The sequence below is a fragment of the Bufo gargarizans genome, chromosome 4 (assembly GCF_014858855.1).
Source record: "Bufo gargarizans isolate SCDJY-AF-19 chromosome 4, ASM1485885v1, whole genome shotgun sequence".
In the NCBI taxonomy this organism is placed as follows: domain Eukaryota; kingdom Metazoa; phylum Chordata; class Amphibia; order Anura; family Bufonidae; genus Bufo; species Bufo gargarizans.
Window position 1 is genome coordinate 386841585 of NC_058083.1, and position 20923 is coordinate 386862507.

Consider the following 20923-nt stretch of genomic DNA (forward strand, 5'->3'; position numbering starts at 1 on the left):
CTCTCCACGGAAATCTTTAGTAAAAGGCGAAAGATTTATACGTTCTGAAGAGAAACCAGAGTATACATCGGGCAAGGGCTTCCTGGGTTCTTGGTGCCATCTCCTCGGACCTCAATTGGATCAAGGAGACCACCTGGGAGGAGTAGGCTGTCCATGGTCTAGACATGCAAATGAGGCCACTAAAAATCCTGCAAGAGCTAGAGAAGAACATTCTGTTTTTCAACCTGAACAAGGAAGCCCCAGCAAGCTGGAGCATGCAAAAATTGCCAAAAAACTCAGTTTTGCTCCTCTCCACGGAAATCTTTAGTAAAAGGCGAAAGATTTATACGTTCTGAAGAGAAACCAGAGTATACATCGGGCAAGGGCTTCCTGGGTTCTTGGTGCCATCTCCTCGGACCTCAATTGGATCAAGGAGACCACCTGGGAGGAGTAGGCTGTCCATGGTCTAGACATGCAAATGAGGCCACTAAAAATCCTGCAAGAGCTAGAGAAGAACATTCTGTTTTTCAACCTGAACAAGGAAGCCCCAGCAAGCTGGAGCATGCAAAAATTGCCAAAAAACTCAGTTTTGCTCCTCTCCACGGAAATCTTTAGTAAAAGGCGAAAGATTTTACGTTCTGAAGAGAAACCAGAGTATACATCGGGCAAGGGCTTCCTGGGTTCTTGGTGCCATCTCCTCGGACCTCAATTGGATCAAGGAGACCACCTGGGAGGAGTAGGCTGTCCATGGTCTAGACATGCAAATGAGGCCACTAAAAAGCCTGCAAGAGCAGAGAAGAACATTCTTTTTTCAACCTGAACAAGAAGCCCCAGCAAGCTGGAGCTGCAAAAATTGCCAAAAAAACTCAGTTTTGCTCCTCTCCACGGAAATCTTTAGTAAAAGGCGAAAGATTATACGTTCTGAAGAGAAACCAGAGGTATACATCGGGCAAGGGGCTTCCTGGTTTCTTGGTGCCATCTCCTCGACCTCAATTGGATCAAGGAGACCCCCTGGGAGGAGTAGCTGTCCATGTCTAGACATGCAAATGAGGCCACTAAAAGCCTGCAGAGTAGAGAAGAACATTCTGTTTTTCAACCTGAACAAGGAAGCCCCAGCAAGCTGGAGCATGCAAAAATGCCCTAAAAACTCAGTTTGCTCCTCTCCACGAAAATCTTTAGTAAAAGCGAAAGATTTATACGTTCTGAAGAGAAACCAGAGTATACATCGGGCAAGGGCTTCCTGGGTTCTTGGTGCCATCTCCTCGGACCTCAATTAGGATCAAGGAAGACCACCTGGGAGGAGTAGGCTGTCCATGGTCTAGACATGCAAATGAGGCCACTAAAAATCCTGCAAGAGCTAGAGAAGAACATTCTGTTTTTCAACCTGAACAAGGAAGCCCCAGCAAGCTGGAGCATGCAAAAATTGCCTAAAAACTCAGTTTTGCTCCTCTCCACGAAAATCTTTAGTAAAAGGCGAAAGATTTATACGTTCTGAAGAGAAACCAGAGTATACATCGGGCAAGGGCTTCCTGGTTCTTGGTGCCATCTCCTCGGACCTCAATTAGATCAAGGAGACCACCTGGGAGGAGTAAGGCTGTCCATGTTCTAGACATGCAAATGAGGCCTCTAACAAGCCTGCAAGAGCTAGAGAAGAACATGCTGTTTTTCAACCTGAACAAGGAAGCCCCAGCAAGCTGGAGCATGCAAAAAATTGCCAAAAACTCAGTTTTGCTCCTCTCCACGGAAATCTTTAGTAAAAGGCGAAAGATTTATACGTTTCTGAAGAGAAACCAGAGTAACATCGGGCAAGGGCTTCCTGGGTTCTTGGTGCCATCTCCTCGGACCTCAATTGGATCAAGGAGACCACCTGGGAGGAGTAGGCTGTCCATGTCTAGACATGCAATGAGGCCACTAAAAAGCCTGCAAGAGCTAGAGAATAACATTCTGTTTTTCAACCTGAACAAGGAAGCCCCAGCAAGCTGGAGCATGCAAAAATTGCCTAAAAAACTCAGTTTTGCTCCTCTCCACGGAAATCTTTAGTAAAAGGCGAAAGATTATACGTTCTGAAGAGAAACCAGAGTATACATCGGGCAAGGGCTTCCTGGGTTCTTGTGCCATCTCCTCGGACCTCAATTAGGATCAAGGAGACCACCTGGGAGGAGTAAAGGCTGTCCATGGTCTAGACATGCAAATGAGGCCATCTAAAAGCCTGCAAGAGCTAGAGAAGAACATGCTGTTTTTCAACCTGAACAAGGAAGCCCCAGCAAGCTGGAGCATGCAAAAATTGCCAAAAAACTCAGTTTTGCTCCTCTCCACGGAAATTCTTTAGTAAAGGCGAAAGATTTACGTTCTGAAGAGAAACCAGAGTATACATCGGGCAAGGGCTTCCTGGGTTCTTGGTGCTATGTTCTAGACATGCAAATGAGGCCACTAAAAATCCTGCAAGAGCCAGAGACAAACATTCTGTGTTTTCAACCTTAACAAGGAAGCCCCAGCAAGCTGGAGCATGCAAAAATTGCCAAAAAACTCAGTTTTGCTCCTCTCCACGGAAATCTTTAGTAAAAGGCGAAAGATTTATACGTTCTGAAAGAGAAACCAGAGTATACATCGGGCAAGGGCTTCCTGGGTTCTTGGTGCCATCTCCTCGGACCTCAATTGGATCAAGGAGACCACCTGGAAGGATAGGCTGTCCATGTTCTAGACATGCAAATGAGGCCACTAAAATCCTGCAAGAGATAGAGAAGAACATTCGTTTTTCAACCTGAACAAGGAAGCCAGCAAGCTGGAGCATGCAAAAATTGCCTAAAAACTCAGTTTTGCTCCTCTCCACGAAATCTTTAGTAAAAGGCGAAAGATTTATACATTCTGAAGAGAAACCAGAGTATACATCGGGCAAGGGCTTCCTGGGTTCTTGGTATCCATCTCCTCGGACCTCAATTAGCATCAAGGAACCACCTGGGAGGGATAGGCTGCCCATGGTCTAGACATGCAAATGAGGCCATCTAACAAGCCTGCAAGAGCTAGAGAAGAACATTCTGTTTTTCAACCTGAACAAGGAAGCCCCAGCAAGCTGGAGGCATGCAAAATTGCCAAAAAACTCAGTTTTGCTCCTCTCCACGGAAATCTTTAGTAAAAGGCGAAAGATTTTATCGTTTCTGAAGAGAACCAGAGTATAACATCGGGCAAGGGCTTCCTGGGTTCTTGGTGCCATCTCCTCGGACCTCAATTGGATCAAGGAGACCACCTGGAATGGAGTAGGCTGTCCATGTTCTAGACATGCAAATGAGGCCACTAAAAAGCCTGCAAGAGCTAGAGAAGAACATTCTGTTTTTCAACCTGAACAAGGAAGCCCAGCAGCTGGAGCATGCAAACATTGCCCAAAAACTCAGTTTTGCTCCTCTCCACGGAAATCTTTAGTAAAAGGCGAAAGATTTTATACGATTCTGAAGACGAAACCAGAGTATACCATCGGGCAAGGGCTTCCTGGGTTCTTGTTGCATCTCCCGGACCCTCAATTGGCACAAGAACCACCTGGCGGAGTAGGCTGGTCCATGTTCTCGACATGCAAATAGAGGCCACTAAAAATCCTGCAAGAGCATAAGAGACAAACATTCTGTTTTTCAACTTAACAAGGAAGCCCAGCAAGCTGGAGCATGCAAAAATGCCAAAAACTCAGTTTTGCTCCTCTCCACGGAAATCTTTTAGTAAAAGGCGAAAATATTTATACGTTCTGAAGAGAAAACCAGAGTATACATCGGGCAAGGGCTTCCTGGGTTCTTGGTGCCATCTCCTCGGACCTCAATTGGATCAAGGAGACCACCTGGGAGGAGTAGGCTGTCCATGTCTAGACATGCAAATGAGGCCACTAAAAAGCCTGCAAGAGCTAGAGAAGAACATTCTGTTTTTCAACCTGAACAAGGAAGCCCCAGCAAGCTGGAGCATGCAAAAATTGCCAAAAAACTCAGTTTTGCTCCTCTCCACGGAAATCTTTAGTAAAAGGCGAAAGATTTATACGTTCTGAAGAGAAACCAGAGTATACATCGGGCAAGGGCTTCCTGGGTTCTTGGTGCTATGTTCTAGACATGCAAATGAGGCCACTAAAAATCCTGCAAGAGCAGAGAAACATTCTGTTTTTCAACCTGAACAAGGAAGCCCCAGCAAGCTGGAGCATGCAAAAATTGCCAAAAAACTCAGTTTTGCTCCTCTCCACGGAAATCTTTAGTAAAAGGCGAAAGATTTATACGTTCTGAAGAGAAACCAGAGTATACATCGGGCAAGGGCTTCCTGGGTTCTTGGTGCCATCTCCTCAGACCTCAATTGGATCAAGGATACCACCTGGGAAGGAGTAGGCTGTCCATGGTTCTAGACATGCAAATGAGGCCACTAAAAGCCTGCAAGAGCTAGAGACAGAACATTCTGTTTTTCAACCTGAACAAGGAAGCCCCAGCAAGCTGGAGCATGCAAAAATTGCCAAAAAACTCAGTTTTGCTCCTCTCCACGGAAATCTTTAGTAAAAGGCGAAATATTTATACGTTCTGAAGAGAAACCAGAGTATACATCGGGCAAGGGCTTCCTGGGTTCTTGGTGCCATCTCCTCGGACCTCAATTGGATCAAGGAGACCACCTGGGAGGAGTAGGCTGTCCATGGTCTAGACATGCAAATGAGGCCACTAAAAAGCCTGCAAGAGCTAGACAAGAACATTCTGTTTTTCAACCTGAACAAGGAAGCCCCAGCAAGCTGGAGCATGCAAAAATTGCCAAAAAACTCAGTTTTGCTTCTCTCCACGGAAATCTTTAGTAAAAGGCGAAAGATTTATACGTTCTGAAGAGAAACCAGAGTATACATCGGGCAAGGGCTTCCTGGGTTCTTGGTATCATCTCCTCGGACCTCAATTGGCACAAGGAAACCACCTGAATGGAGTAGGCTGTCCATGTTCTAGACATGCAAATGAGGCCACTAAAAAGCCTGCAAGAGATAGAGAAGAACATTCTGTTTTTCAACCTGAACAAGGAAGCCCCAGCAAGCTGGAGCATGCAAAAATTGCCAAAAAACTCAGTTTTGCTCCTCTCCACGGAAATCTTTAGTAAAAGGCGAAAGATTTATACGTTCTGAAGAGAAACCAGAGTATACATCGGGCAAGGGCTTCCTGGGTTCTTGGTATCATCTCCTCGGACCTCAATTGGCACAAGGAAACCACCTGGGAGGAGTAGGCTGTCCATGTTCTAGACATGCAAATGAGGCCACTAAAAAGCCTGCAAGAGCTAGAGAAGAACATTCTGTTTTTCAACCTGAACAAGGAAGCCCCAGCAAGCTGGAGCATGCAAAAATTGCCAAAAAACTCAGTTTTGCTCCTCTCCACGGAAATCTTTAGTAAAAGGCGAAAGATTTTTACGTTCTGAAGAGAAACCAGAGTATACATCGGGCAAGGGCTTCCTGGGTTCTTGGTGCTATGTTCTAGACATGCAAATGAGGCCACTAAAAATCCTGCAAGAGCCAGAGACAAACATTCTGTTTTTCAACTTTAACAAGGAAGCCCCAGCAAGCTGAAGCATGCAAAAATTGCCAAAAAACTCAGTTTTGCTCCTCTCCACGGAAATCTTTAGTAAAAAGCGAAAGATTTATACGTTCTGAAGAGAAACCAGAGTATACATCGGGCAAGGGCTTCCTGGGTTCTTGGTGCCATCTCCTCGGACCTCAATTGGATCAAGGAGACCACCTGGGAGGAGTAGGCTGTCCATGGTCTAGACATGCAAATGAGGCTGTTGTGGAATCATACATCTATATATCTAGTATCAAATGTATACTTGCTTGTATTATATCTAACAGTTTGCTTAACAAACAAGATGGCCCCTGAAGTAGCAGCCAGCTCCCTTAATAATCCCTTACTAAACACTTTATGATATTGAAATTGCTGACATAGTGCTGACATTGCTAAAGTATGGAGTGATAATGTGATACCTTGTCATGGGACTTAGTAATGTGACAATTAGATCATCAAATTAGCCGAGTCATAAAGTTCCTCTTTTTTGCTATAAAAAATCATGTAATCTCAATAAACGCAGCATCTTGCATTGACTGACTTCTCTGTGACAGTCTGTGTGTGATCTCTTTCAAGGCGTACGTATGCCAATCATTTATACCATTCGGAGCAATACATCAAATCTTCACTGACTATATTGGAGTCAGATCCAGAACCATATCAGTTGGCGCCCAACGTGGGGCCTGAGGATTGGACCTCCTGCTGGCGTACCCCCAGAGACTGGACCCAGAGAGACAAGCCAACGGACACCGGGACCGCGGCCCGTAATAAGAGGTGAGAAAATATATTCATCTTACCTATTCTGTGTCCCTTGGCTTAGTCTATCCATATTTGTTCTAGGGAGGGGTGCACCGACAGTGAGGCATCCTCAGGGGCATGAAAGTAAGAACCCCATTGTATTGATAAGCTTGATGTATTGTGTTTTATTATTTTTTTGTGTATGGTTGGTTTCTCTGGTCTCTGGGAGAAAGGAGAGGCATAGACTGACAGAACAATAGAAGTCTCCTAAAGTGCCTACATTGAGGGGTAACCCTGGTGTGTAACCCCAAGAAATAGTAGAAGGGAAGGAGACGGCTTGCTGATAACCCAGTGGTGTGTTAATCTCAAGCTCAAGGTGTTTGTTTGTCAGTGTCTGTGCTAATCCAACTATCAGAGACAGACAGTAAGTGAAGGCTCCAGAACGTGTTGAAGGCTCCAGAACGTGTTAGGCTCAAGTGTTTTGAAAAAATGGGTAACCGAAATAGTGTCCCGAAGGGCTATTGTTCACCTGAACAGTACGTGGCGGACCGGAGAGGAAAAGGTTATGTTAAAGGATTAAGCAAGTTAGAAAAGAATTATGGTATTGCAAAAGGAGGTGTATTGTGTTCTGCTATGTGGCAGACATTGTTGACTGAGAAAAGAGGCAAATTGAATGATGATAAGTTGATAGATACAGTCAGGGTATGGCTGGACTGTAGCAAAGAATTTGAACAGACAAAAGGAGAAGCAATGTTTGATGAAAAATCAGGACTCCATTACTATCGGCCTGGCCCAGTCTTAGTACAGGAACAGCCACCGCCCTATAACAGTGGCGCAGCTGAAAGAAAAAGGGGAAGTTGGACTTGTACACATTGTGGTCAGCAGAACCCTGCCCCCCGTGATACGTGCTTAGCCTGTGGTGCTCCACGCCCACATAATCATGCTCTTTTAGCCCCCCAGCACGTCTCACCAGTCCCAGCAGTGACGCCATCTTGTCCTCAGCCAACGCCCAAGGCTGGACTTGTAATCTCCCCAAACCCTGCTCTTTCTGTCATGCCACAAGTCACTACTATATACCCACTTGTAAATCCTGACGGCACCTACATGCTACCCAGTCAGCCCATAGCTCCAGCTCATATAATGGTAGGAGGAAGTGGTGCTGTAGATCAGGAAGATGAGGATGGGGAGAAACAAAAGGAAGATGCAGGGGAAGACTCACAGCAGACAGTGGACTATGCACCTGGTACTGCAGCACAAACCCCAGGATATCGCAGCCCCCCACCGCACCTTGGACAATTTTCTGATATTACCCTAAGTAGCCAGCAGGGTGCAGCAAGAGCAATGAATGAGTCTTTTCAAAACCAAATTACAGAGCTGCAAAGAGAGATCCATAACATAGGACAAGGAAATCTTGAAGCCTTAAGGGAAATATACTTGAACACTCGCCCAGTCGGGCCACCTAAGGTATGTGTCCTTTACCCCCCAGCAGTTGTTCACCATAGTGAACCTCATGCCTGACCCAGATACACACCCTATGCCCTTTTATAGAAAATTGGCACAAGTTTATCAAACCTACGGGTGTACTTGGTCAGACTTGCAAAGTATTGTACAAAATAAAACTGGTGAATTTTCTTCACTTATAATGGATCACATACGCCAACCAGAACTCCCTGGAGCAAATTATGACACTCGTGATTCAGAATCTGGCCGTGATTTCATTCAGCAATTATATAAGTGGGCGAAAGACAGACTAGCAGAGCAGTCCACGACCCTGCAAGACATGGTGCAGGATAAAGCAGAGTCAGTAGAAAAGTTTGTACAAAGAGTTAAACAAAACTATAAAGATATGGGATTCAGTCCAAATGAACCTGTGCACTTAAGACTCCTAGCACGGTCATTTGTAGATGGCCTTAGGCCAGATCTGAACAAAGCTCTTGTAACCTGTCGCCCAGAATGGAAATCATTAACATTGGAAATTTTAGAACAAGTTGCAAAAGGGCTGGAGAGTAGTACAAAGAAATCCCGCATATCAGTCATGGCAGTCATGACGGGAGAAGAAAGAGAGGAAAGACCCCCGCCCCCCCGTGTCTGTTATGGGTGCGGCAAACCAGGGCACATTAAGAGAAACTGTCGCTCCAAACATCTGTGGCCAGCAGATCAGAGCCAAAGAGGAACTCCTCCTCCATGGCCAGCTCCATCCCACTAGGATGTTGGCAAACCAGTGTTGCTGGGAGGGGACACCCCGTGTATGGCAGTCTCTGCCCCTCCTGCAGGCCCCGCCCCTCGAATCACCCTCGATGTGGCAGGGAAGGAACTCTCATTCCTTGTAGACACTGGTGCAGCCCGCAGTGTGTTATGTGAGACCGCCATACTCCCTTCCTGGCTCACAGATATGCATTTACCCTGCTCTGGTTTAGAAGGGGTCACCCAGCACAACCCTGTTACTAAGCCTCTCTTGATTACTCCCTCTACTAAATCCCAAAGCCAATCTCCACAGTTACATCTGCCCACTGGAGTAATGTCACAATTTGTTGTAAGCCAGACATGTCCTTATAACCTATTAGGCTCAGATTTTCTTCAGAAAATACGGGCCAACATCCAGTTCAAGGAAAATGGTACAGTTGTTTTAGGTACGGCATTGAGTCCTGAAGAAACCTGCCTCCTAATGGCATTAAAATCCCAGTCACTTGAATCACATGAACAAGGGGATTCGCTGCAAAGCATTTTGCACCTCATCCCTGATACCCTTTGGACCAAAGGTCCCCAAGACATTGGGCGTCTCAAAGTCCCGCCAGTCACTGTAACCTTGAAGAATCCTAACTTACTGCCTTATAAAGCACAATACCCTCTCTCCATTTCCCAGAGAGATGCTATCACCCTCCAGATACAGGCTCTTCTTGCAAATGGAGCTATTAAAATTACCACCTCACCATGTAACACTCCCTTATACCCAATTAAAAAGAAGAGTGTGAAGGGACAGCCTCCTGTATATCGCATGGTACAAGACCTCAGAGCAGTTAATGAGGCTACAGTCTTTGAAACCCCCATTGTACCAAATCCCCACACTTTGCTTGCTAGCATTCCTCCTGTGGCTGCTATCTTTACTGTCATTGATCTAGCAAATGCCTTTTTCTCTGTCCCATTACATGAAGACTCCCAATTTCTCTTTGCTTTTACACATGATGGAAAACAATACACCTGGACGGTGTTGCCTCAAGGAGCTCATAATAGTCCTTCCTGCTTTAGCAAAGCAATGGCATCCATCTTACAACCATGGCAAGCAGATCACCCAGAGGTGGAACTCTTACAATATGTGGATGATTTACTCCTCTGTGCTGACTCACACCCCGTCTGCCTGAACTCATCTGCCTCACTTCTTGCCTACCTGGCGGATGCTGGGTGCAGAGTCTCACGTTCTAAATTACAGTTGTGTCGTGGCTCCCCATGACATCTCAGCTATCCTGCAACAAACACAACCTAAACACCTCACTGCACAACGCCACCTCAGGCTCCAGTGTAGTCTGCTTCTGCCAGATAATGTCACCATCCAGAGATGCCACATCCTCAATCCTGCTGCACTCCTTCCTCTCCCAAGGGGGGAGTATACTGCAGATGGAGATTCTGCAGATTTTATTGATCTACGTGCTGAAGAAGATCTTCAGGAAGAAGAACTATGGGCCTCAACCGACTCTCTTTACAAAGAACAAGAACATGATTGCATTACAATGATGGAAGCTGAAGTAGGAACTCCACCATCAATACAGGATACTCCTTTGCAAAACCCACACTGGACACTCTTTGTAGACGGTTCAAGGTATGCCGATGACAAAGGGAAATTCCATACAGGCATGGCAGTTACTAGTGAGTATGAAGTACTGTGTGCAAGGCAATTGCGCCCAGACCAGTCAGCACAAGAGGCTGAACTCATAGCCCTTACTGAGGCCTGCCTCATAGCAAAAGACTCCACTGCTAACATCTACACAGACTCCAGATATGCTTTTGGAGTAGTTCATGATTTCGGAATAATATGGAAGGCCAGAGATTACATTACAGCAGCAGGAACCCCAATTAAACATGCTTTAGCAGTGGAGGCTTTGATGACTGCAGTACTCCTGCCCACCAAAGTAGCAGTAATCAAAGTAAAGGCACATACCCGTGCTGACACACCAGAAGCCAAAGGAAATGCATTGGCGGACCAAGCAGCCAAACAGGCAGCAATGGAAGAGGAAAGAGCACAGCCAGATAAAATCATGTTAGCACAACCGGATGTCAAGCAACAAGAAATATCATGGGATCTACTGAAACAGATGCAGAAGCAAGCCACCCGCTCAGAAAAGGAAACCTGGCTAAAGGAGTCAGCCCTGGAAGAAGAATCCGGACTTTGGACACAAGGGAAGAAAGTGTGCTTGCCTAGAGCACTCTATCCTGTAATAGCCTCTGTGGCCCATGGGCCCACTCATCAATCTAAGACGATAATGAAAGAGCTCATCGATAAAATATGGGTAGCCCCAGGAATCACTCCTGTACTAGTGAAATATGTCCAGTCATGTTTAATCTGTGCCCAATGCAATCCAGGTAGGACTGAGCCCACGCCCAAAAAATGTCTCCCAAAAGCCTTATACCCCTTCCAGAGGATCCAGATTGATCATATCCAGATGCCAATGTGCCAAGGGTTTCAATACGTGTTAGTAGTGGTAGACATGTTCTCTGGGTGGCCAGAAGCCTACCCCGTCAGGAATCAGACAGCAACAACTACTGCTAAAAATTGATACAGGAAACTGTCTGTAGGTACGGGGTACCTGAGGTCATTGAGAGTGATCAGGGCCCAGCATTCACTGCTAACCTAACCCAAGAGGTCTGGAAGATGGTAGGGTCACACCTGGCATTCCACACCCCTTACAGACCCCAAAGTAGCGGCAAAGTCGAGAGACTGAATGGGGTATTAAAGTCAAAAATGCTGAAAATGACTAGGGAGACAGGGCTCAATTGGGTTCAGTGTTTACCAATAGCACTCTTTGCAGTCAGACACACTCCCAAACCTCCCCATAAGCTGACTCCACATGAGATATTGTTTGGGTCGGGACCCCGGATGGGGCTGTACTTCCCTCAACAGTTGCAAATGCATTATGAATCTGTTGCAAAGTATGTGATAGCTTTGAGCAAACAGTTGTCTAACATCCATGTACAAGTCTTTTCTTCCATTCCAGATCCTGACTCCCTAGAAGGCAGCCACACTCTGAAACCAGGAGAGTGGGTAGTGGTCAAGAAACACGTCAGAAGTACCCTAGAACCACGCTTCGAGGGGCCTTACCAAGTACTACTGACCACTCCAACTTCTGTAAAGCTCGAAGGGAGATCCACCTGGATCCACGCCTCTCACTGCAAAAGGATAAAGAACCCGCCAGATTCAGAAATAACAAAATGATTTTCTTTTATCTGCTAGCACTGGTGACACTCACCAGTGCATACATTCCTCCCCCGGCGGAAATGGATGATGACGGGTGGGACAATAAGTTTGTCAAACATCATCAAGTGTTGTATAAAAGTCTGAAGGAAGGTGATTCTGACACCACCACCTCTTCACTAAAAGATTGTTGGATATGTACACATGGCCCAGTAAATGCTAGAGCTATGCCTTATTTAGCTGTGCCCCTAACCTTCCAAGAGATAAAAGATTTGGCAGGATCAGCTGTTTTCCTTTCTAGCATAAAAGAGGTTAATACCAAAAATGGCAACAGAAAAGCTTCCCTAATAGTAGTAGCATGGGATGGGTCCCCATGGCTAATGATAAACAGAACAGGACCCTCAGCTCAGAATAGCAATATGCCCTGGAATGACTATATGTGGAGCAATGTATCCTGCTTCCCAAATTGGACCCACTGTTACTGCCTACAGGTACAAACCCATGGTATGGTTTTCAGTTCCCATAACAGATCAGGCTGTAATGATTCCAACCCAGACAGTCCAGTACAGTGCATTGGTATATATGCTGAAGCAAGTGGTGATCTGGCCTGCGCCCGGCGCAGTGTAAAGGACTTGACAATAGGGATGACTAGTAAAACCACAGAGGGTCAAGAAAAGGGTCAAAAACTGGCAGAAGGTATCAACTAGCCCACTTAATCACTCGTTTGTTCAATAGTACAGTGGTTTCGGTCCCAAAAAATATATACCTAGTATGTGGACACAGGGCATATAAATGGCTCCCTTCGGATTTCAAAGGTTTATGTACAATTGCTAGGCTCACACCAGCCACTTTTACACTGCCTCATGGAAAATTAAATGTCAATGCTATCCCCAAACACACCTTATATAAAAGAGCCGCAGATAACATTCCTAGACCAAATGGAAAACCCCATCTTGTGGAAATGAGTGGTGCCAACAAGTTCTTTAGTACTCTATTAATCTATCCTATGCTTACACAAACATATGACAAACTAGTAATGGCTACCGACTACTTGGATGATCAGATTTGGGAAATTATGAAACTGATGAATACATCTAATGTTGTCCAGAATCAGCTCATCATAGTCACTAATCAACACACTTTAGTATTAGACTACTTGACTGCAAAGGATGGAGGTATGTGTCAGGTAGTAGGTACTGCATGCTGCCATTATATCGATCCACAAGGTAATCTACAAGTAAAAGCTGGTTTGGAAAAGATGAGTGAGATACGTGATGAATGGCTAGAGGCTCACAGTGCAGATAAGTCAACATGGTGGTCTGACACTTTCTCATTCCTTAATCCCAGTAACTGGTTCAAGGGAATTAGTGGATGGACGATGGGAATAATTCAGGGAATATTACAGATAGCCCTAATATTGATGGTAATCTACATATTTATCAAATTTGTTGTTTCCTGCATTAACCGTATCACCAACAGAAAGAAGCCTGCTGAGGAAGCCATACTACTTCTCTATGAACAAATGGCTAGCACCGCAATAGATGTGGATGTCGTCCCTGCATTCCCGACACCCCCTACATTCCCGACACCCCCGCCTTCTCCAACTCCCGCGGATGAAGCTCCTCCACCCAGGCCTGAAGATCCAAGAGATGATGAAATTAGGGACAAATGAATCCCAGGGTATTACCAGAAGTCCGCTCAATCGGGAACTTATTCACAAGGGATAAGTTGTCGCCACTGTGGGTGAAGAGGATACGAATGGTATGCCAGGGGATTCGCTAGGTTTAGGGAAAGTCTACAATCAAGTCTACAATCAAGTCTACAAGGGGGGACTGTTGTGGAATCATATATCTATATATCTAGTATCAAATGTATACTTGCTTGTATTATATCTAACAGTTTGCTTAACAAACAAGATGGCCCCTGAAGTAGCAGCCAGCTCCCTTAATAATCCCTTACTAAACACTTTATGATATTGAAATTGCTGACATAGTGCTGACATTGCTAAAGTATGGAGTGATAATGTGATACCTTGTCATGGGACTTAGTAATGTGACAATTAGATCATCAAATTAGCCGAGTCATAAAGTTCCTCTTTTTTGCTATAAAAAATCATGTAATCTCAATAAACGCAGCATCTTGCATTGACTGACTTCTCTGTGACAGTCTGTGTGTGATCTCTTTCAAGGCGTACGTATGCCAATCATTTATACCATTCGGAGCAATACATCAAATCTTCACTGACTATATTGGAGTCAGATCCAGAACCATATCAAGGCCACTAAAAATTATGCAAGAGCCAGTGACAAACTTTCTGTTTTTCAACCTTAACAAGGAAGCCCCAGCAAGCTGGAGCATGCAAAAATTGCCAAAAAACTCAGTTTTGCTCCTCTCCACGGAAATCTTTAGTAAAAGTGCGAACGATTATTACGTTCTGAAGAAGAAACCAGCGTCTACATCGGGCAAAGGCTTCCTGGGTTCTTGGTGCCCATCTCCTCGGACTCAATTGGAATCAAGGATCCACCTGGAAGAGAGGCTGTCCATGGGTTCTAGACATGAAAAATGAGGCCACTACAAATCCTGCAAGAGATAGAGAATAACATTCTGTTTTTCAACCTGAACAGGAAGCCCCCATCAAGCTGGAGCATGCAAAAATTGCCAAAAAACTCAGTTTTGCTCTCTCACGGAAATCTTTAGTAAAAGGCGAAATATTATGCGTTTGAAGAGAAACCAGAGTATACATCGGGCAAGGGCTTCCTGGGTTCTTGGTGCCATCTCCTCAGACCTCAATTGGATCAAGGATACCACCTGGAAGGAGTAGGCTGTCCGGTTCTAGACATGCAAATGAGGCCACTGAAAAGCCTGCAAGAGATAGAGAAGAACATTCTGTTTTTCAACCTGAACAAGGAAGCCCCAGCAAGCTGGAGCATGCAAAAATTGCCAAAAAACTCAGTTTTGCTCCTCTCCACGGAAATCTTTAGTAAAAGGCGAAAGATTTATACGTTCTGAAGAGAAACCAGAGTATACATCGGGCAAGGGCTTCCTGGGTTCTTGGTGCCATCTCCTCGGACCTCAATTGGATCAAGGAGACCACCTGGGAGGAGTAGGCTGTCCATGTTCTAGACATGCAAATGAGGCCACTAAAAAGCCTGCAAGAGATAGAGAAGAACATTCTGTTTTTCAACCTGAACAAGGAAGCCCCAGCAAGCTGGAGCATGCAAAAATTGCCAAAAACTCAGTTTTGCTCCTCTCCACGGAAATCTTTAGTAAATGCGAAAGATTTATACGTTCTGAAGAGAAACCAGAGTATACATCGGGCAAGGGCTTCCTGGGTTTTTGGTGCCATCTCCTCGGACCTCAATTGGATCAAGGAAACCACCTGGGAGGAGTAGGCTGTCCATGTTCTAGACATGCAAATGAGGCCACTAAAAAGCCTGCAAGAGCCTAGAAAAACATTCTGTTTTTCAACTGAACAAGGAAGCCCCAGCAAGCTGGAGCATGCAAAAATTGCCAAAAAACTCAGTTTTGCTCCTCTCCACGGAAATCTTTAGTAAAAGGCGAAAGATTTATACGTTCTGAAGAGAAACCAGAGTATACATCGGGCAAGGGCTTCCTGGGTTCTTGGTGCCATCTCCTCGGACCTCAATTGGATCAAGGAGACCTGGGAGGAGTAGGCTGTCCATGGTCTAGACATGCAAATGAGGCCACTAAAAATCCTGCAAGAGCTAGAGAGAACATTCTGTTTTTCAACCTGAACAAGGAAGCCCCAGCAAGCTGGAGCATGCAAAAAAACTCAGTTTTGCTCCTCTCCACGGAAATCTTTAGTAAAAGGCGAAAGATTTATACGTTCTGAAGAGAAACCAGAGTATACATCGGGCAAGGGCTTCCTGGGTTCTTGGTGCCATCTCCTCGGACCTCAATTGGATCAAGGAGACCACCTGGGAGGAGTAGGCTGTCCATGTTCTAGACATGCAAATGAGGCCACTAAAAAGCCTGCAAGAGATAGAGAAGAACATTCTGTTTTTCAACCTGAACAAGGAAGCCCCAGCAAGCTGGAGCATGCAAAAATTGCCCAAAAACTCAGTTTTGCTCCTCTCCACGGAAATCTTTAGTAAATGCGAAAGATTTATACGTTCTGAAGAGAAACCAGAGTATACATCGGGCAAGGGCTTCCTGGGTTTTTGGTGCCATCTCCTCGGACCTCAATTGGATCAAGGAGACCACCTGGAAGGAGTAGGCTGTCCATTCTAGACATGCAAATGAGGCCACTAAAAAGCCTGCAAGAGATAGAGAAGAACATTCTGTTTTTCAACCTGAACAAGGAAGCCCCAGCAAGCTGGAGCATGCAAAAATTGCCAAAAAACTCAGTTTTGCTCCTCTCCACGGAAATCTTTAGTAAAAGGCGAAAGATTTTACGTTCTGAAGAGAAACCAGAGTATACATCGGGCAAGGGCTTCCTGGGTTCTTGGTGCCATCTCTCGGACCTCAATTGGATCAAGGAGACCACCTGGAGGAGTAGGCTGTCCATGTTCTAGACATGCAAATGAGGCCACTAAAAAGCCTGCAAGAGATAGAGAAGAACATTCTGTTTTTCAACCTGAACAAGGAAGCCCCAGCAAGCTGGAGCATGCAAAAATTGCCAAAAAACTCAGTTTTGCTCCTCTCCACGGAAATCTTTAGTAAAAGGCGAAAGATTTATACGTTCTGAAGAGAAACCAGAGTATACATTGGGCAAGGGCTTCCTGGGTTCTTGGTGCCATCTCCTCGGACCTCAATTGGATCAAGGAGACCACCTGGGAGGAGTAGGCTGTCCATGGTCTAGACATGCAAATGAGGCCACTAAAAATCCTGCAAGAGCTAGAGAAGAACATTCTGTTTTTCAACCTGAACAAGGAAGCCCCAGCAAGCTGGAGCATGCAAAAATTGCCAAAAAACTCAGTTTTGCTCCTCTCCACGGAAATCTTTAGTAAAAGGCGAAAGATTTATACGTTCTGAAGAGAAACCAGAGTATACATCGGGCAAGGGTCCTGGGTTCTTGGGCTATGTTCTAGACATGCAAATGAGGCCACTAAAAATCCTGCAAGAGCCAGAGACAAACATTCTGTTTTTCAACCTGAACAAGGAAGCCCCAGCAAGCTGGAGCATGCAAAAATTGCCAAAAAACTCAGTTTTGCTCCTCTCCACGGAAATCTTTAGTAAAAGGCGAAAGATTTTTACGTTCTGAAGAGAAACCAGAGTATACATCGGGCAAGGGCTTCCTGGGTTCTTGGTGCTATGTTCTAGCATGCAAATGAGGCCACTAAAAATCCTGCAAGTGCCAGAGACAAACATTCTGTTTTTCAACCTTAACAAGGAAGCCCCAGCAAGCTGGAGCATGCAAAAATTGCCAAAAAACTCAGTTTGCTCCTCTCCACGGAAATCTTTAGTAAAAGGCGAAAGATTTATACGTTCTGAAGAGAAACCAGAGTATACATCGGGCAAGGGCTTCCTGGGTTCTTGGTGCTATGTTCTAGACATGCAAATGAGGCCACTAAAAATCCTGCAAGAGCCAGAGACAAACATTCTGTTTTTCAACCTTAACAAGGAAGCCCCAGCAAGCTGGAGCATGCAAAAATTGCCCAAAAACTCAGTTTTGCTCCTCTCCACGGAAATCTTTAGTAAAAGGCGAAAGATTTATACGTTCTGAAGAGAAACCAGAGTATACATCGGGCAAGGGCTTCCTGGGTTCTTGGTATCAACTCCTGGGACCTCAATTGGCACAAGGAAACCACCTGGGAGGAGTAGGCTGTCCATGTTCTAGACATGCAAATGAGGCCACTAAAAAGCCTGCAAGAGCTAGAGAAGACATTCTGTTTTTCAACCTGAACAAGGAAGCCCCAGCAAGCTGGAGCATGCAAAAATTGCCAAAAAACTCAGTTTTGCTCCTCTCCACGGAAATCTTTAGTAAAAGGCGAAAGATTTTACGTTCTGAAGAGAAACCAGAGTATACATCGGGCAAGGGCTTCCTGGGTTCTTGGTGCTATGTTCAAACATGCAAATGAGGCCACTAAAAATCCTGCAAGAGCCAGAGACAAACATTCTGTTTTTCAACCTTAACAAGGAAGCCCCAGCAAGCTGGAGCATGCAAAAATTGCCAAAAAACTCAGTTTTGCTCCTCTCCACGGAAATCTTTAGTAAAAGGCGAAAGATTTATACGTTCTGAAGAGAAACCAGAGTATACATCGGGCAAGGGCTTCCTGGGTTCTTGGTGCTATGTTCTAGACATGCAAATGAGGCCACTAAAAATCCTGCAAGAGCAGAGAAAACATTCTGTTTTTCAACCTTAACAAGGAAGCCCCAGCAAGCTGGAGCATGCAAAATTGCCAAAAACTCAGTTTTGCTCCTCTCCACGGAAATCTTTAGTAAAAGGCGAAAGATTTATACGTTCTGAAGAGAAACCAGAGTATACATCGGGCAAGGGCTTCCTGGGTTCTTGGTATCATCTCCTGGGACCTCAATTGGCACAAGGAAACCACCTGGGAGGAGTAGGCTGTCCATGTTCTAGACATGCAAATGAGGCCACTAAAAATCCTGCAAGAGCGAGAGACAAACATTCTGTTTTTCAACCTTAACAAGGAAGCCCCAGCAAGCTGGAGCATGCAAAAATTGCCAAAAAACTCAGTTTTGCTCCTCTCCACGGAAATCTTTAGTAAAAGGCGAAAGATTTATACGTTCTGAAGAGAAACCAGAGTATACATCGGGCAAGGGCTTCCTGGGTTCTTGGTATCATCTCCTCGGACCTCAATTGGCACAAGGAACCACCGGGAGGAGTAGGCTGTCCATGTTCTAGACATGCAAATGAGGCCACTAAAAAGCCTGCAAGAGCTAGAGAAGAACATTCTGTTTTTCAACCTGAACAAGGAAGCCCCAGCAAGCTGGAGCATGCAAAAATTGCCAAAAAACTCAGTTTTGCTCCTCTCCACGGAAATCTTTAGTAAAAGGCGAAAGATTTTACGTTCTGAAGAGAAACCAGAGTATACATCGGCAAGGGCTTCCTGGGTTCTTGGTGCTATGTTCTAGACATGCAAATGAGGCCACTAAAAATCCTGCAAGAGCCAGAGACAAACATTCTGTTTTTCAACCTTAACAAGGAAGCCCCAGCAAGCTGGAGCATGCAAAAATTGCCAAAAAACTCAGTTTTGCTCCTCTCCACGGAAATCTTTAGTAAAAGGCGAAAGATTTATACGTTCTGAAGAGAAACCAGAGTATACATCGGGCAAGGGCTTCCTGGGTTCTTGGTGCCATCTCCTCGGACCTCAATTGGATCAAGGAGACCACCTGGGAGGAGTAGGCTGTCCATGGTCTAGACATGCAAATGAGGCCAAAAATCCTGCAAGAGCTAGAGAAGAACATTCTGTTTTTCAACCTGAACAAGGAAGCCCCAGCAAGCTGGAGCATGCCAAAAAACTCAGTTTTGCTCCTCTCCACGGAAATCTTTAGTAAAAGGCGAAAGATTTATACGTTCTGAAGAGAAACCAGAGTATACATCGGGCAAGGGCTTCCTGGGTTCTTGGTGCCATCTCCTCGGACCTCAATTGGATCAAGGAGACCACCTGGGAGGAGTAGGCTGTCCATGGTCTAGACATGCAAATGAGGCCACTAAAAATCCTGCAAGAGCTAGAGAAGAACATTCTGTTTTTCAACCTGAACAAGGAAGCCCCAGCAAGCTGGAGCATGCAAAAAAACTCAGTTTTGCTCCTCTCCACGGAAATCTTTAGTAAAAGGCGAAAGATTTATACGTTCTGAAGAGAAACCAGAGTATACATCGGGCAAGGGTTTCCTGGGTTCTTGGTGCTATGTTCTAGACATGCAAATGAGGCCACTAAAAATCCTGCAAGAGCCAGAGACAAACATTCTGTTTTTCAACCTAACAAGGAAGCCCAGCAAGCTGGAGCATGCAAAAATTGCCAAAAACTCAGTTTTGCTCCTCTCCACGGAAATCTTTAGTAAAAGGCGAAAGATTTATACGTTCTGAAGAGAAACCAGAGTATACATCGGGCAAGGGCTTCCTGGGTTCTTGGTGCCATCTCCTCGGACCTCAATTGGATCAAGGAACCACCTGGGAGGAGTAGGCTGTCCATGTTCTAGACATGCAAATGAGGCCACTAAAAACCTGCAAGAGATAGAGAAGAACATTCTTTTTCAACCTGAACAAGGAAGCCCCAGCAAGCTGGAGCATGCAAAAAACTCAGTTTTGCTCCTCTCCACGGAAATCTTTAGTAAAAGGCGAAAGATTTATACGTTCTGAAGAGAAACCAGAGTATACATCGGGCAAGGGCTTCCTGGGTTCTTGGTGCCATCTCCTCGGACCTCAATTGGATCAAGGAGACCACCTGGGAGGAGTAGGCTGTCCATGGTCTAGACATGCAAATGAGGCCACTAAAAATCCTGCAAGAGCTAGAGAAGAACATTCTGTTTTTCAACCTGAACAAGGAAGCCCCAGCAAGCTGGAGCATGCAAAAATTGCCAAAAAACTCAGTTTTGCTCCTCTCCACGGAAATCTTTAGTAAAAGGCGAAAGATTTATACGTTCTGAAGAGAAACCAGAGTATACATCGGGCAAGGGCTTCCTGGGTTCTTGGTGCCATCTCCTCGGACCTCAATTGGATCAAGGAACCACCTGGGAGGAGTAGGCTGTCCATGGTCTAGACATGCAAATGAGGCCACTAAAAAGCCTGCAAGAGCTAGAGAAGAACATTCTGTTTTTCAACCTGAACAAGGAAGCCCCAGCAAGCTGGAGCATGCAAAAATTGCCAAAAAACTCAGTTTTGCTCCTCTCCACGGAAATCTTTAGTAAAAGGCGAAAGATTTATACGTTCTGAAGAGAAACCAGAGTATACATCGGGCAAGGGCTTCCTGGGTTCTTGGTGCCATCTCCTCGGACCTCAATTGGATCAAGGAGACCACCTGGAGGAGTAGGCTGTCCATGTCTAGACATGCAAATGAGGCCACTAAAAATCCTGCAAGAGCTAGAGAAGAACATTCTGTTTTTCAACCTGAACAAGGAAGCCCCAGCAAGCTGGAGCATGAAAAAAAACTCAGTTTTGCTCCTCTCCACGGAAATCTTTAGTAAAAGGCGAAAGATTTATACGTTCTGAAGAGAAACCAGAGTATACATCGGGCAAGGGCTTCCTGGGTTCTTGGTGCCATCTCCTCGGACCTCAATTGCACAAGGAGACCACCTGGAGGAGTAGGCTGTCCATGTTCTAGACATGCAAATGAGG

The 20923-nt window shown here is 45.3% G+C and overlaps 41 non-coding genes and 6 pseudogenes across 41 annotated transcripts; all 47 read right to left on the reverse strand.

Moving 5' to 3' along the window:
- Positions 1 to 53, reverse strand: LOC122937008 (annotated as a pseudogene).
- Positions 54 to 235: 182 nt separating this feature from the next.
- Positions 236 to 351, reverse strand: LOC122937448. The gene has a single exon (XR_006389834.1). It is a non-coding gene; the product is annotated as a U5 spliceosomal RNA (small nuclear RNA).
- A 171-nt stretch (positions 352 to 522) lies between these two features.
- Positions 523 to 637, reverse strand: LOC122936718. The gene has a single exon (XR_006389234.1). It is a non-coding gene; the product is annotated as a U5 spliceosomal RNA (small nuclear RNA).
- Positions 638 to 805: 168 nt separating this feature from the next.
- On the reverse strand, positions 806 to 920 carry LOC122936933. Its single transcript, XR_006389392.1, has one exon. It is a non-coding gene; the product is annotated as a U5 spliceosomal RNA (small nuclear RNA).
- A 167-nt stretch (positions 921 to 1087) lies between these two features.
- LOC122936965 lies at positions 1088 to 1201 on the reverse strand. Its single transcript, XR_006389414.1, has one exon. It is a non-coding gene; the product is annotated as a U5 spliceosomal RNA (small nuclear RNA).
- Positions 1202 to 1374: 173 nt separating this feature from the next.
- LOC122936621 lies at positions 1375 to 1490 on the reverse strand. Its single transcript, XR_006389141.1, has one exon. It is a non-coding gene; the product is annotated as a U5 spliceosomal RNA (small nuclear RNA).
- A 171-nt stretch (positions 1491 to 1661) lies between these two features.
- LOC122936660 lies at positions 1662 to 1778 on the reverse strand. Its single transcript, XR_006389178.1, has one exon. It is a non-coding gene; the product is annotated as a U5 spliceosomal RNA (small nuclear RNA).
- Positions 1779 to 1946: 168 nt separating this feature from the next.
- Positions 1947 to 2062, reverse strand: LOC122936819. The gene has a single exon (XR_006389326.1). It is a non-coding gene; the product is annotated as a U5 spliceosomal RNA (small nuclear RNA).
- Positions 2063 to 2235: 173 nt separating this feature from the next.
- On the reverse strand, positions 2236 to 2349 carry LOC122936976. The gene has a single exon (XR_006389422.1). It is a non-coding gene; the product is annotated as a U5 spliceosomal RNA (small nuclear RNA).
- Positions 2350 to 2466: 117 nt separating this feature from the next.
- Positions 2467 to 2583, reverse strand: LOC122936700. The gene has a single exon (XR_006389216.1). It is a non-coding gene; the product is annotated as a U5 spliceosomal RNA (small nuclear RNA).
- A 168-nt stretch (positions 2584 to 2751) lies between these two features.
- LOC122936928 lies at positions 2752 to 2864 on the reverse strand. Its single transcript, XR_006389389.1, has one exon. It is a non-coding gene; the product is annotated as a U5 spliceosomal RNA (small nuclear RNA).
- A 173-nt stretch (positions 2865 to 3037) lies between these two features.
- Positions 3038 to 3153, reverse strand: LOC122936972. Its single transcript, XR_006389419.1, has one exon. It is a non-coding gene; the product is annotated as a U5 spliceosomal RNA (small nuclear RNA).
- Positions 3154 to 3326: 173 nt separating this feature from the next.
- LOC122936991 lies at positions 3327 to 3443 on the reverse strand. Its single transcript, XR_006389431.1, has one exon. It is a non-coding gene; the product is annotated as a U5 spliceosomal RNA (small nuclear RNA).
- A 170-nt stretch (positions 3444 to 3613) lies between these two features.
- On the reverse strand, positions 3614 to 3730 carry LOC122936984. The gene has a single exon (XR_006389428.1). It is a non-coding gene; the product is annotated as a U5 spliceosomal RNA (small nuclear RNA).
- A 170-nt stretch (positions 3731 to 3900) lies between these two features.
- Positions 3901 to 4016, reverse strand: LOC122937449. Its single transcript, XR_006389835.1, has one exon. It is a non-coding gene; the product is annotated as a U5 spliceosomal RNA (small nuclear RNA).
- Positions 4017 to 4129: 113 nt separating this feature from the next.
- Positions 4130 to 4245, reverse strand: LOC122937451. Its single transcript, XR_006389836.1, has one exon. It is a non-coding gene; the product is annotated as a U5 spliceosomal RNA (small nuclear RNA).
- A 173-nt stretch (positions 4246 to 4418) lies between these two features.
- Positions 4419 to 4534, reverse strand: LOC122936658. The gene has a single exon (XR_006389176.1). It is a non-coding gene; the product is annotated as a U5 spliceosomal RNA (small nuclear RNA).
- Positions 4535 to 4705: 171 nt separating this feature from the next.
- LOC122936448 lies at positions 4706 to 4821 on the reverse strand. Its single transcript, XR_006388974.1, has one exon. It is a non-coding gene; the product is annotated as a U5 spliceosomal RNA (small nuclear RNA).
- A 171-nt stretch (positions 4822 to 4992) lies between these two features.
- On the reverse strand, positions 4993 to 5108 carry LOC122937452. The gene has a single exon (XR_006389837.1). It is a non-coding gene; the product is annotated as a U5 spliceosomal RNA (small nuclear RNA).
- A 171-nt stretch (positions 5109 to 5279) lies between these two features.
- Positions 5280 to 5395, reverse strand: LOC122936523. Its single transcript, XR_006389046.1, has one exon. It is a non-coding gene; the product is annotated as a U5 spliceosomal RNA (small nuclear RNA).
- Positions 5396 to 5511: 116 nt separating this feature from the next.
- Positions 5512 to 5627, reverse strand: LOC122936674. Its single transcript, XR_006389191.1, has one exon. It is a non-coding gene; the product is annotated as a U5 spliceosomal RNA (small nuclear RNA).
- An 8371-nt stretch (positions 5628 to 13998) lies between these two features.
- Positions 13999 to 14116, reverse strand: LOC122936993. Its single transcript, XR_006389432.1, has one exon. It is a non-coding gene; the product is annotated as a U5 spliceosomal RNA (small nuclear RNA).
- A 171-nt stretch (positions 14117 to 14287) lies between these two features.
- Positions 14288 to 14400, reverse strand: LOC122936996. Its single transcript, XR_006389434.1, has one exon. It is a non-coding gene; the product is annotated as a U5 spliceosomal RNA (small nuclear RNA).
- Positions 14401 to 14570: 170 nt separating this feature from the next.
- LOC122937454 lies at positions 14571 to 14686 on the reverse strand. Its single transcript, XR_006389839.1, has one exon. It is a non-coding gene; the product is annotated as a U5 spliceosomal RNA (small nuclear RNA).
- A 171-nt stretch (positions 14687 to 14857) lies between these two features.
- LOC122936856 lies at positions 14858 to 14971 on the reverse strand. The gene has a single exon (XR_006389355.1). It is a non-coding gene; the product is annotated as a U5 spliceosomal RNA (small nuclear RNA).
- A 169-nt stretch (positions 14972 to 15140) lies between these two features.
- On the reverse strand, positions 15141 to 15256 carry LOC122937455. The gene has a single exon (XR_006389840.1). It is a non-coding gene; the product is annotated as a U5 spliceosomal RNA (small nuclear RNA).
- A 167-nt stretch (positions 15257 to 15423) lies between these two features.
- LOC122936870 lies at positions 15424 to 15530 on the reverse strand (annotated as a pseudogene).
- A 171-nt stretch (positions 15531 to 15701) lies between these two features.
- LOC122936854 lies at positions 15702 to 15816 on the reverse strand. The gene has a single exon (XR_006389353.1). It is a non-coding gene; the product is annotated as a U5 spliceosomal RNA (small nuclear RNA).
- A 169-nt stretch (positions 15817 to 15985) lies between these two features.
- LOC122936719 lies at positions 15986 to 16100 on the reverse strand. The gene has a single exon (XR_006389235.1). It is a non-coding gene; the product is annotated as a U5 spliceosomal RNA (small nuclear RNA).
- Positions 16101 to 16269: 169 nt separating this feature from the next.
- Positions 16270 to 16385, reverse strand: LOC122937457. The gene has a single exon (XR_006389841.1). It is a non-coding gene; the product is annotated as a U5 spliceosomal RNA (small nuclear RNA).
- Positions 16386 to 16556: 171 nt separating this feature from the next.
- On the reverse strand, positions 16557 to 16672 carry LOC122937458. Its single transcript, XR_006389842.1, has one exon. It is a non-coding gene; the product is annotated as a U5 spliceosomal RNA (small nuclear RNA).
- Positions 16673 to 16785: 113 nt separating this feature from the next.
- LOC122936524 lies at positions 16786 to 16901 on the reverse strand. Its single transcript, XR_006389047.1, has one exon. It is a non-coding gene; the product is annotated as a U5 spliceosomal RNA (small nuclear RNA).
- A 115-nt stretch (positions 16902 to 17016) lies between these two features.
- On the reverse strand, positions 17017 to 17131 carry LOC122936662. The gene has a single exon (XR_006389180.1). It is a non-coding gene; the product is annotated as a U5 spliceosomal RNA (small nuclear RNA).
- Positions 17132 to 17247: 116 nt separating this feature from the next.
- On the reverse strand, positions 17248 to 17363 carry LOC122936504. The gene has a single exon (XR_006389027.1). It is a non-coding gene; the product is annotated as a U5 spliceosomal RNA (small nuclear RNA).
- A 170-nt stretch (positions 17364 to 17533) lies between these two features.
- LOC122936720 lies at positions 17534 to 17648 on the reverse strand. Its single transcript, XR_006389236.1, has one exon. It is a non-coding gene; the product is annotated as a U5 spliceosomal RNA (small nuclear RNA).
- A 115-nt stretch (positions 17649 to 17763) lies between these two features.
- LOC122937459 lies at positions 17764 to 17879 on the reverse strand. The gene has a single exon (XR_006389843.1). It is a non-coding gene; the product is annotated as a U5 spliceosomal RNA (small nuclear RNA).
- A 114-nt stretch (positions 17880 to 17993) lies between these two features.
- LOC122936744 lies at positions 17994 to 18107 on the reverse strand. Its single transcript, XR_006389258.1, has one exon. It is a non-coding gene; the product is annotated as a U5 spliceosomal RNA (small nuclear RNA).
- A 171-nt stretch (positions 18108 to 18278) lies between these two features.
- LOC122937461 lies at positions 18279 to 18394 on the reverse strand. The gene has a single exon (XR_006389844.1). It is a non-coding gene; the product is annotated as a U5 spliceosomal RNA (small nuclear RNA).
- Positions 18395 to 18563: 169 nt separating this feature from the next.
- Positions 18564 to 18678, reverse strand: LOC122936722. The gene has a single exon (XR_006389237.1). It is a non-coding gene; the product is annotated as a U5 spliceosomal RNA (small nuclear RNA).
- Positions 18679 to 18793: 115 nt separating this feature from the next.
- On the reverse strand, positions 18794 to 18909 carry LOC122937462. Its single transcript, XR_006389845.1, has one exon. It is a non-coding gene; the product is annotated as a U5 spliceosomal RNA (small nuclear RNA).
- A 168-nt stretch (positions 18910 to 19077) lies between these two features.
- Positions 19078 to 19184, reverse strand: LOC122936921 (annotated as a pseudogene).
- A 171-nt stretch (positions 19185 to 19355) lies between these two features.
- On the reverse strand, positions 19356 to 19462 carry LOC122936871 (annotated as a pseudogene).
- Positions 19463 to 19576: 114 nt separating this feature from the next.
- Positions 19577 to 19691, reverse strand: LOC122936677. The gene has a single exon (XR_006389194.1). It is a non-coding gene; the product is annotated as a U5 spliceosomal RNA (small nuclear RNA).
- Positions 19692 to 19858: 167 nt separating this feature from the next.
- LOC122936895 lies at positions 19859 to 19964 on the reverse strand (annotated as a pseudogene).
- A 171-nt stretch (positions 19965 to 20135) lies between these two features.
- Positions 20136 to 20251, reverse strand: LOC122937463. The gene has a single exon (XR_006389846.1). It is a non-coding gene; the product is annotated as a U5 spliceosomal RNA (small nuclear RNA).
- A 170-nt stretch (positions 20252 to 20421) lies between these two features.
- LOC122937464 lies at positions 20422 to 20537 on the reverse strand. The gene has a single exon (XR_006389847.1). It is a non-coding gene; the product is annotated as a U5 spliceosomal RNA (small nuclear RNA).
- A 169-nt stretch (positions 20538 to 20706) lies between these two features.
- Positions 20707 to 20813, reverse strand: LOC122936903 (annotated as a pseudogene).
- Positions 20814 to 20923: the final 110 nt, after the last annotated feature.